Source organism: Falco punctatus (assembly GCF_963210335.1).
Source record: "Falco punctatus genome assembly, chromosome: 4".
Classification (NCBI taxonomy): Eukaryota; Metazoa; Chordata; class Aves; order Falconiformes; family Falconidae; genus Falco; species Falco punctatus.
The window spans coordinates 114,987,254-114,999,438 of NC_137583.1; positions in this window are offsets into that span (position 1 = coordinate 114,987,254).

Below are 12,185 nucleotides of genomic sequence, written 5' to 3' on the forward strand. Positions count from 1 at the left end.
CTTATGGATAAATTTCACGACTAAGTCTCAGGGTTGAGTCTTAAGGTTAAAACTTAACCTGAAGTCTTAGGGTTAAGTCTTATGGTTAAATCTTAATGTTAAATCGTAATTTTAAGTCTTAGCGTTCAGTCTAAAGTTTAAATCACAAGTTGAAGTCTTAGGGTTAACTCTTTAGAGTTACGTCTTGGGGATAAGTCTTAGGGTTAAGTCTTAACGTTTCAGTCCTAAGGTTAACTCTTAGGGTTAAATCTGTAAGGTCAACACTTAAGGTTAACTCTTAGGGTTAAGTTTAGGGTTAAGCCTTAAGGTTACATCTTCAAGTTAAATATTAAGGTTAAGTCTTAGGGTTATTTCTTAAGTTTAAGTCTGAGGGTTATATCTGAGCGTTAATTATTAAGTTGAAGTCTTAGAGTTCATTCTCAGGGTTAAGTCTTCAAGTTACTTCTTAAGGTTGAGACTTAGGGTTAAGTTTTAAGGTTAAGTCCGAATGTTACATCTTAAAGTTAAGTCTTAGGGTTAAATCTCAGTGTTAAGTCTCAAGGTTAGGTCTCAGGGTAGAAGTCGTAAGGTTGTGTCTTAATGTTCAGTCTTATTGTTAAGTCTTAAAAGTTATATTTTAGGGTTCAGTCTTAGGGTTAAATTTTAAGGTTAAGTCTTCGGGTTAAGTCTTAAGGTGAAGTCTTATGGCTTGAGTCTTAGGGTTAAGTCTAAAGTTTAATTCATAAGTTTAAGTCTTAGACTTAAGTCTTGGGGCTAAGTCTTAGGGTTAAGTCTTAAATCTTAGGTTTAAGTCTCAGTGTTGAGTCTTAGGGATAAGTCTTTGAATTAAGTCTTCAAGTTTTGTCTTAAGGTTTAACCTTAAGTTTACGTCATAGGGTTAAGTCTTAGGGTTAAGTATTGAGTGTAAATCTTAAGGTTACGCTTTAAGGTTAATCTTAATGGTACATCTTAAAGTTAAGTCTTAGCATTAAGACTTAGGGTTAAATCCCAGGGTAAAATTTCAAGGTAAAGTCTCAAGGTTAAGTCTCAGGGTTACGTGGTAAGGTTGTGTCTTAGGATTCAGTCTTAGGGTTAAGTTTTGAAGTTAAACTTGAGGTTAAGTCTTAGGGTTAAGTCTCAGGCTTATGTCTTAGGGATAAGTCTTAAGTTTAAACCTTAAGCTTAAGTCTTAGGGTTAAGCCTTAAGGTTAAGTGTCAGGGTTAATTCCTAAAGGTTAAGTCTTAAGTTTACATCTCATAGATTGAGCCTTAGGGTTAATTAAGTCTTAAGTTTACATCTCATAGATTGAGTCTTAGGGTTAAGTCTTCATCTTAAGTCTTAGGGTTAAGTCTTAGAGTACAATCTTGAGGATAAGTCTTATGGTTAAGTCTCAGGGTTAAGTCTTAATGTTAAGTCTTAAGGTTGAGCCTTAAGGGTAAGTCTTAGGGTTAAGCCTTAGAGTTATGCCTTGGGGATAAGTCTTAGGGCTAAGTCTCAGGATTAAGTATCAAGGTTAAAGCTCAAGGATAAGTCTCAGGGCTACGTTTTAGGGTTAAGTCTTCAGGTTAAATCTTAGGTTTAGGTCTCAGTTTTCAGTTTTAGGGATAAGTCTTATGGATAAATTTCACGACTAAGTCTCAGGGTTGAGTCTTAAGGTTAAAACTTAACCTGAAGTCTTAGGGTTAAGTCTTATGGTTAAATCTTAATGTTAAATCGTAATTTTAAGTCTTAGCGTTCAGTCTAAAGTTTAAATCACAAGTTGAAGTCTTAGGGTTAACTCTTTAGAGTTACGTCTTGGGGATAAGTCTTAGGGTTAAGTCTTAACGTTTCAGTCCTAAGGTTAACTCTTAGGGTTAAATCTGTAAGGTCAACACTTAAGGTGAACTCTTAGGGTTAAGTTTAGGGTTAAGCCTTAAGGTTACATCTTCAAGTTAAATATTAAGGTTAAGTCTTAGGGTTATTTCTTAAGTTTAAGTCTGAGGGTTATATCTGAGCGTTAATTATTAAGTTGAAGTCTTAGAGTTCATTCTCAGGGTTAAGTCTTCAAGTTACTTCTTAAGGTTGAGACTTAGGGTTAAGTTTTAAGGTTAAGTCCGAATGTTACATCTTAAAGTTAAGTCTTAGGGTTAAATCTCAGTGTTAAGTCTCAAGGTTAGGTCTCAGGGTAGAAGTCGTAAGGTTGTGTCTTAATGTTCAGTCTTATTGTTAAGTCTTAAAAGTTATATTTTAGGGTTCAGTCTTAGGGTTAAATTTTAAGGTTAAGTCTTCGGGTTAAGTCTTAAGGTGAAGTCTTATGGCTTGAGTCTTAGGGTTAAGTCTAAAGTTTAATTCATAAGTTTAAGTCTTAGACTTAAGTCTTGGGGCTAAGTCTTAGGGTTAAGTCTTAAATCTTAGGTTTACGTCTCAGTGTTGAGTCTTAGGGATAAGTCTTTGAATTAAGTCTTCAAGTTTTGTCTTAAGGTTTAACCTTAAGTTTACGTCATAGGGTTAAGTCTTAGGGTTAAGTATTGAGTGTAAATCTTAAGGTTACGCTTTAAGGTTAAGTCTTAATGGTACATCTTAAAGTTAAGTCTTAGCATTAAGACTTAGGGTTAAATCCCAGGGTTAAATTTCAAGGTAAAGTCTCAAGGTTAAGTCTCAGGGTTACGTGGTAAGGTTGTGTCTTAGGATTCAGTCTTAGGGTTAAGTTTTGAAGTTAAACTTGAGGTTAAGTCTTAGGGTTAAGTCTCAGGCTTATGTCTTAGGGATAAGTCTTAAGTTTAAACCTTAAGCTTAAGTCTTAGGGTTAAGCCTTAAGGTTAAGTGTCAGGGTTAATTCCTAAAGGTTAAGTCTTAAGTTTACATCTCATAGATTGAGCCTTAGGGTTAATTAAGTCTTAAGTTTACATCTCATAGATTGAGTCTTAGGGTTAAGTCTTCATCTTAAGTCTTAGGGTTAAGTCTTAGAGTACAATCTTGAGGATAAGTCTTATGGTTAAGTCTAAGGGTTAAGTCTTAATGTTAAGTCTTAAGGTTGAGCCTTAAGGTTAAGTCTTAGGGTTAAGCCTTAGAGTTATGCCTTGGGGATAAGTCTTAGGGCTAAGTCTCAGGATTAAGTATCAAGGTTAAAGCTCAAGGATAAGTCTCAGGGCTACGTTTTAGGGTTAAGTCTTCAGGTTAAATCTTAGGTTTAGGTCTCAGTTTTCAGTTTTAGGGATAAGTCTTATGGATAAATTTCACGACTAAGTCTCAGGGTTGAGTCTTAAGGTTAAAACTTAACCTGAAGTCTTAGGGTTAAGTCTTATGGTTAAATCTTAATGTTAAATCGTAATTTTAAGTCTTAGCGTTCAGTCTAAAGTTTAAATCACAAGTTGAAGTCTTAGGGTTAACTCTTTAGAGTTACGTCTTGGGGATAAGTCTTAACGTTTCAGTCCTAAGGTTAACTCTTAGGGTTAAATCTGTAAGGTCAACACTTAAGGTTAACTCTTAGGGTTAAGTTTAGGGTTAAGCCTTAAGGTTACATCTTCAAGTTAAATATTAAGGTTAAGTCTGAGGGTTATTTCTTAAGTTTAAGTCTGAGGGTTATATCTGAGCGTTAATTATTAAGTTGAAGTCTTAGAGTTCATTCTCAGGGTTAAGTCTTCAAGTTACTTCTTAAGGTTGAGGCTTAGGGTTAAGTTTTAAGGTTAAGTCCGAATGTTACATCTTAAAGTTAAGTCTTAGGGTTAAATCTCAGTGTTAAGTCTCAAGGTTAGGTCTCAGGGTAGAAGTCGTAAGGTTGTGTCTTAATGTTCAGTCTTATTGTTAAGTCTTAAAAGTTATATTTTAGGGTTCAGTCTTAGGGTTAAATTTTAAGGTTAAGTCTTCGGGTTAAGTCTTAAGGTGAAGTCTTATGGCTTGAGTCTTAGGGTTAAGTCTAAAGTTTAATTCATAAGTTTAAGTCTTAGACTTAAGTCTTGGGGCTAAGTCTTAGGGTTAAGTCTTAAATCTTAGGTTTACGTCTCAGTGTTGAGTCTTAGGGATAAGTCTTTGAATTAAGTCTTCAAGTTTTGTCTTAAGGTTTAACCTTAAGTTTACGTCATAGGGTTAAGTCTTAGGGTTAAGTATTGAGTGTAAATCTTAAGGTTACGCTTTAAGGTTAAGTCTTAATGGTACATCTTAAAGTTAAGTCTTAGCATTAAGACTTAGGGTTAAATCCCAGGGTTAAATTTCAAGGTAAAGTCTCAAGGTTAAGTCTCAGGGTTACGTGGTAAGGTTGTGTCTTAGGATTCAGTCTTAGGGTTAAGTTTTGAAGTTAAACTTGAGGTTAAGTCTTAGGGTTAAGTCTCAGGCTTATGTCTTAGGGATAAGTCTTAAGTTTAAACCTTAAGCTTAAGTCTTAGGGTTAAGCCTTAAGGTTAAGTGTCAGGGTTAATTCCTAAAGGTTAAGTCTTAAGTTTACATCTCATAGATTGAGCCTTAGGGTTAATTAAGTCTTAAGTTTACATCTCATAGATTGAGTCTTAGGGTTAAGTCTTCATCTTAAGTCTTAGGGTTAAGTCTTAGAGTACAATCTTGAGGATAAGTCTTATGGTTAAGTCTCAGGGTTAAGTCTTAATGTTAAGTCTTAAGGTTGAGCCTTAAGGTTAAGTCTTAGGGTTAAGCCTTAGAGTTATGCCTTGGGGATAAGTCTTAGGGCTAAGTCTCAGGATTAAGTATCAAGGTTAAAGCTCAAGGATAAGTCTCAGGGCTACGTTTTAGGGTTAAGTCTTCAGGTTAAATCTTAGGTTTAGGTCTCAGTTTTCAGTTTTAGGGATAAGTCTTATGGATAAATTTCACGACTAAGTCTCAGGGTTGAGTCTTAAGGTTAAAACTTAACCTGAAGTCTTAGGGTTAAGTCTTATGGTTAAATCTTAATGTTAAATCGTAATTTTAAGTCTTAGCGTTCAGTCTAAAGTTTAAATCACAAGTTGAAGTCTTAGGGTTAACTCTTTAGAGTTACGTCTTGGGGATAAGTCTTAGGGTTAAGTCTTAACGTTTCAGTCCTAAGGTTAACTCTTAGGGTTAAATCTGTAAGGTCAACACTTAAGGTTAACTCTTAGGGTTAAGTTTAGGGTTAAGCCTTAAGGTTACATCTTCAAGTTAAATATTAAGGTTAAGTCTTAGGGTTATTTCTTAAGTTTAAGTCTGAGGGTTATATCTGAGCGTTAATTATTAAGTTGAAGTCTTAGAGTTCATTCTCAGGGTTAAGTCTTCAAGTTACTTCTTAAGGTTGAGACTTAGGGTTAAGTTTTAAGGTTAAGTCCGAATGTTACATCTTAAAGTTAAGTCTTAGGGTTAAATCTCAGTGTTAAGTCTCAAGGTTAGGTCTCAGGGTAGAAGTCGTAAGGTTGTGTCTTAATGTTCAGTCTTATTGTTAAGTCTTAAAAGTTATATTTTAGGGTTCAGTCTTAGGGTTAAATTTTAAGGTTAAGTCTTAAGGTGAAGTCTTATGGCTTGAGTCTTAGGGTTAAGTCTAAAGTTTAATTCATAACTTGAAGTCTTAGACTTAAGTCTTGGGGCTAAGTCTTAGGGTTAAGTCTTAAATCTTAGGTTTAAGTCTCAGTGTTGAGTCTTAGGGATAAGTCTTTGAATTAAGTCTTCAAGTTTTGTCTTAAGGTTTAACCTTAAGTTTACGTCATAGGGTTAAGTCTTAGGGTTAAGTATTGAGTGTAAATCTTAAGGTTACGCTTTAAGGTTAAGTCTTAATGGTACATCTTCAAGTTAAGTCTTAGCATTAAGACTTAGGGTTAAATCCCAGGGTTAAATTTCAAGGTAAAGTCTCAAGGTTAAGTCTCAGGGTTACGTGGTAAGGTTGTGTCTTAGGATTCAGTCTTAGGGTTAAGTTTTGAAGTTAAACTTGAGGTTAAGTCTTAGGGTTAAGTCTCAGGCTTATGTCTTAGGGATAAGTCTTAAGTTTAAACCTTAAGCTTAAGTCTTAGGGTTAAGCCTTAAGGTTAAGTGTCAGGGTTAATTCCTAAAGGTTAAGTCTTAAGTTTACATCTCATAGATTGAGCCTTAGGGTTAATTAAGTCTTAAGTTTACATCTCATAGATTGAGTCTTAGGGTTAAGTCTTCATCTTAAGTCTTAGGGTTAAGTCTTAGAGTACAATCTTGAGGATAAGTCTTATGGTTAAGTCTCAGGGTTAAGTCTTAATGTTAAGTCTTAAGGTTGAGCCTTAAGTTTAAGTCTTAGGGTTAAGCCTTAGAGTTATGCCTTGGGGATAAGTCTTAGGGCTAAGTCTCAGGATTAAGTATCAAGGTTAAAGCTCAAGGATAAGTCTCAGGGCTACGTTTTAGGGTTAAGTCTTCAGGTTAAATCTTAGGTTTAGGTCTCAGTTTTCAGTTTTAGGGATAAGTCTTATGGATAAATTTCACGACTAAGTCTCAGGGTTGAGTCTTAAGGTTAAAACTTAACCTGAAGTCTTAGGGTTAAGTCTTATGGTTAAATCTTAATGTTAAATCGTAATTTTAAGTCTTAGCGTTCAGTCTAAAGTTTAAATCACAAGTTGAAGTCTTAGGGTTAACTCTTTAGAGTTACGTCTTGGGGATAAGTCTTAGGGTTAAGTCTTAACGTTTCAGTCCTAAGGTTAACTCTTAGGGTTAAATCTGTAAGGTCAACACTTAAGGTTAACTCTTAGGGTTAAGTTTAGGGTTAAGCCTTAAGGTTACATCTTCAAGTTAAATATTAAGTTTAAGTCTTAGGGTTATTTCTTAAGTTTAAGTCTGAGGGTTATATCTGAGCGTTAATTATTAAGTTGAAGTCTTAGAGTTCATTCTCAGGGTTAAGTCTTCAAGTTACTTCTTAAGGTTGAGACTTAGGGTTAAGTTTTAAGGTTAAGTCCGAATGTTACATCTTAAAGTTAAGTCTTAGGGTTAAATCTCAGTGTTAAGTCTCAAGGTTAGGTCTCAGGGTAGAAGTCGTAAGGTTGTGTCTTAATGTTCAGTCTTATTGTTAAGTCTTAAAAGTTATATTTTAGGGTTCAGTCTTAGGGTTAAGTCTAAAGTTTAATTCATAAGTTTAAGTCTTAGACTTAAGTCTTGGGGTTAAGTCTTAGGGTTAAGTCTTAAATCTTAGGTTTAAGTCTCAGTGTTGAGTCTTAGGGATAAGTCTTTGAATTAAGTCTTCAAGTTTTGTCTTAAGGTTTAACCTTAAGTTTACGTCATAGGGTTAAGTCTTAGGGTTAAGTATTGAGTGTAAATCTTAAGGTTACGCTTTAAGGTTAAGTCTTAATGGTACATCTTAAAGTTAAGTCTTAGCATTAAGACTTAGGGTTAAATCCCAGGGTAAAATTTCAAGGTAAAGTCTCAAGGTTAAGTCTCAGGGTTACGTGGTAAGGTTGTGTCTTAGGATTCAGTCTTAGGGTTAAGTTTTGAAGTTAAACTTGAGGTTAAGTCTTAGGGTTAAGTCTCAGGCTTATGTCTTAGGGATAAGTCTTAAGTTTAAACCTTAAGCTTAAGTCTTAGGGTTAAGCCTTAAGGTTAAGTGTCAGGGTTAATTCCTAAAGGTTAAGTCTTAAGTTTACATCTCATAGATTGAGCCTTAGGGTTAATTAAGTCTTAAGTTTACATCTCATAGATTGAGTCTTAGGGTTAAGTCTTCATCTTAAGTCTTAGGGTTAAGTCTTAGAGTACAATCTTGAGGATAAGTCTTATGGTTAAGTCTCAGGGTTAAGTCTTAATGTTAAGTCTTAAGGTTGAGCCTTAAGGTTAAGTCTTAGGGTTAAGCCTTAGAGTTATGCCTTGGGGATAAGTCTTAGGGCTAAGTCTCAGGATTAAGTATCAAGGTTAAAGCTCAAGGATAAGTCTCAGGGCTACGTTTTAGGGTTAAGTCTTCAGGTTAAATCTTAGGTTTAGGTCTCAGTTTTCAGTTTTAGGGATAAGTCTTATGGATAAATTTCACGACTAAGTCTCAGGGTTGAGTCTTAAGGTTAAAACTTAACCTGAAGTCTTAGGGTTAAGTCTTATGGTTAAATCTTAATGTTAAAACGTAATTTTAAGTCTTAGCGTTCAGTCTAAAGTTTAAATCACAAGTTGAAGTCTTAGGGTTAACTCTTTAGAGTTACGTCTTGGGGATAAGTCTTAGGGTTAAGTCTTAACGTTTCAGTCCTAAGGTTAACTCTTAGGGTTAAATCTGTAAGGTCAACACTTAAGGTGAACTCTTAGGGTTAAGTTTAGGGTTAAGCCTTAAGGTTACATCTTCAAGTTAAATATTAAGGTTAAGTCTTAGGGTTATTTCTTAAGTTTAAGTCTGAGGGTTATATCTGAGCGTTAATTATTAAGTTGAAGTCTTAGAGTTCATTCTCAGGGTTAAGTCTTCAAGTTACTTCTTAAGGTTGAGACTTAGGGTTAAGTTTTAAGGTTAAGTCCGAATGTTACATCTTAAAGTTAAGTCTTAGGGTTAAATCTCAGTGTTAAGTCTCAAGGTTAGGTCTCAGGGTAGAAGTCGTAAGGTTGTGTCTTAATGTTCAGTCTTATTGTTAAGTCTTAAAAGTTATATTTTAGGGTTCAGTCTTAGGGTTAAATTTTAAGGTTAAGTCTTCGGGTTAAGTCTTAAGGTGAAGTCTTATGGCTTGAGTCTTAGGGTTAAGTCTAAAGTTTAATTCATAAGTTTAAGTCTTAGACTTAAGTCTTGGGGCTAAGTCTTAGGGTTAAGTCTTAAATCTTAGGTTTAAGTCTCAGTGTTGAGTCTTAGGGATAAGTCTTTGAATTAAGTCTTCAAGTTTTGTCTCAAGGTTTAACCTTAAGTTTACGTCATAGGGTTAAGTCTTAGGGTTAAGTATTGAGTGTAAATCTTAAGGTTACGCTTTAAGGTTAATCTTAATGGTACATCTTAAAGTTAAGTCTTAGCATTAAGACTTAGGGTTAAATCCCAGGGTAAAATTTCAAGGTAAAGTCTCAAGGTTAAGTCTCAGGGTTACGTGGTAAGGTTGTGTCTTAGGATTCAGTCTTAGGGTTAAGTTTTGAAGTTAAACTTGAGGTTAAGTCTTAGGGTTAAGTCTCAGGCTTATGTCTTAGGGATAAGTCTTAAGTTTAAACCTTAAGCTTAAGTCTTAGGGTTAAGCCTTAAGGTTAAGTGTCAGGGTTAATTCCTAAAGGTTAAGTCTTAAGTTTACATCTCATAGATTGAGCCTTAGGGTTAATTAAGTCTTAAGTTTACATCTCATAGATTGAGTCTTAGGGTTAAGTCTTCATCTTAAGTCTTAGGGTTAAGTCTTAGAGTACAATCTTGAGGATAAGTCTCAGGGTTAAGTCTTAAGGTTGAGCCTTAAGGTTAAGTCTTAGGGTTAAGCCTTAGAGTTATGCCTTGGGGCTAAGTCTTAGGGCTAAGTCTCAGGATTAAGTATCAAGGTTAAAGCTCAAGGATAAGTCTCAGGGCTACGTTTTAGGGTTAAGTCTTCAGGTTAAATCTTAGGTTTAGGTCTCAGTTTTCAGTTTTAGGGATAAGTCTTATGGATAAATTTCACGACTAAGTCTCAGGGTTGAGTCTTAAGGTTAAAACTTAACCTGAAGTCTTAGGGTTAAGTCTTATGGTTAAATCTTAATGTTAAATCGTAATTTTAAGTCTTAGCGTTCAGTCTAAAGTTTAAATCACAAGTTGAAGTCTTAGGGTTAACTCTTTAGAGTTACGTCTTGGGGATAAGTCTTAGGGTTAAGTCTTAACGTTTCAGTCCTAAGGTTAACTCTTAGGGTTAAATCTGTAAGGTCAACACTTAAGGTTAACTCTTAGGGTTAAGTTTAGGGTTAAGTCTTAAGGTTACATCTTCAAGTTAAATATTAAGGTTAAGTCTTAGGGTTATTTCTTAAGTTTAAGTCTGAGGGTTATATCTGAGCGTTAATTATTAAGTTGAAGTCTTAGAGTTCATTCTCAGGGTTAAGTCTTCAAGTTACTTCTTAAGGTTGAGGCTTAGGGTTAAGTTTTAAGGTTAAGTCCGAATGTTACATCTTAAAGTTAAGTCTTAGGGTTAAATCTCAGTGTTAAGTCTCAAGGTTAGGTCTCAGGGTAGAAGTCGTAAGGTTGTGTCTTAATGTTCAGTCTTATTGTTAAGTCTTAAAAGTTATATTTTAGGGTTCAGTCTTAGGGTTAAGTCTAAAGTTTAATTCATAAGTTTAAGTCTTAGACTTAAGTCTTGGGGTTAAGTCTTAGGGTTAAGTCTTAAATCTTAGGTTTAAGTCTCAGTGTTGAGTCTTAGGGATAAGTCTTTGAATTAAGTCTTCAAGTTTTGTCTTAAGGTTTAACCTTAAGTTTACGTCATAGGGTTAAGTCTTAGGGTTAAGTATTGAGTGTAAATCTTAAGGTTACGCTTTAAGGTTAAGTCTTAATGGTACATCTTAAAGTTAAGTCTTAGCATTAAGACTTAGGGTTAAATCCCAGGGTAAAATTTCAAGGTAAAGTCTCAAGGTTAAGTCTCAGGGTTACGTGGTAAGGTTGTGTCTTAGGATTCAGTCTTAGGGTTAAGTTTTGAAGTTAAACTTGAGGTTAAGTCTTAGGGTTAAGTCTCAGGCTTATGTCTTAGGGATAAGTCTTAAGTTTAAACCTTAAGCTTAAGTCTTAGGGTTAAGCCTTAAGGTTAAGTGTCAGGGTTAATTCCTAAAGGTTAAGTCTTAAGTTTACATCTCATAGATTGAGCCTTAGGGTTAATTAAGTCTTAAGTTTACATCTCATAGATTGAGTCTTAGGGTTAAGTCTTCATCTTAAGTCTTAGGGTTAAGTCTTAGAGTACAATCTTGAGGATAAGTCTTATGGTTAAGTCTCAGGGTTAAGTCTTAATGTTAAGTCTTAAGGTTGAGCCTTAAGGTTAAGTCTTAGGGTTAAGCCTTAGAGTTATGCCTTGGGGATAAGTCTTAGGGCTAAGTCTCAGGATTAAGTATCAAGGTTAAAGCTCAAGGATAAGTCTCAGGGCTACGTTTTAGGGTTAAGTCTTCAGGTTAAATCTTAGGTTTAGGTCTCAGTTTTCAGTTTTAGGGATAAGTCTTATGGATAAATTTCACGACTAAGTCTCAGGGTTGAGTCTTAAGGTTAAAACTTAACCTGAAGTCTTAGGGTTAAGTCTTATGGTTAAATCTTAATGTTAAATCGTAATTTTAAGTCTTAGCGTTCAGTCTAAAGTTTAAATCACAAGTTGAAGTCTTAGGGTTAACTCTTTAGAGTTACGTCTTGGGGATAAGTCTTAGGGTTAAGTCTTAACGTTTCAGTCCTAAGGTTAACTCTTAGGGTTAAATCTGTAAGGTCAACACTTAAGGTTAACTCTTAGGGTTAAGTTTAGGGTTAAGCCTTAAGGTTACATCTTCAAGTTAAATATTAAGGTTAAGTCTTAGGGTTATTTCTTAAGTTTAAGTCTGAGGGTTATACCTGAGCGTTAATTATTAAGTTGAAGTCTTAGAGTTCATTCTCAGGGTTAAGTCTTCAAGTTACTTCTTAAGGTTGAGACTTAGGGTTAAGTTTTAAGGTTAAGTCCGAATGTTACATCTTAAAGTTAAGTCTTAGGGTTAAATCTCAGTGTTAAGTCTCAAGGTTAGGTCTCAGGGTAGAAGTCGTAAGGTTGTGTCTTAATGTTCAGTCTTATTGTTAAGTCTTAAAAGTTATATTTTAGGGTTCAGTCTTAGGGTTAAATTTTAAGGTTAAGTCTTCGGGTTAAGTCTTAAGGTGAAGTCTTATGGCTTGAGTCTTAGGGTTAAGTCTAAAGTTTAATTCATAAGTTTAAGTCTTAGACTTAAGTCTTGGGGCTAAGTCTTAGGGTTAAGTCTTAAATCTTAGGTTTAAGTCTCAGTGTTGAGTCTTAGGGATAAGTCTTTGAATTAAGTCTTCAAGTTTTGTCTTAAGGTTTAACCTTAAGTTTACGTCATAGGGTTAAGTCTTAGGGTTAAGTATTGAGTGTAAATCTTAAGGTTACGCTTTAAGGTTAATCTTAATGGTACATCTTAAAGTTAAGTCTTAGCATTAAGACTTAGGGTTAAATCCCAGGGTAAAATTTCAAGGTAAAGTCTCAAGGTTAAGTCTCAGGGTTACGTGGTAAGGTTGTGTCTTAGGATTCAGTCTTAGGGTTAAGTTTTGAAGTTAAACTTGAGGTTAAGTCTTAGGGTTAAGTCTCAGGCTTATGTCTTAGGGATAAGTCTTAAGTTTAAACCTTAAGCTTAAGTCTTAGGGTTAAGCCTTAAGGTTAAGTGTCAGGGTTAATTCCTAAAGGTTAAGTCTTAAGTTTACATC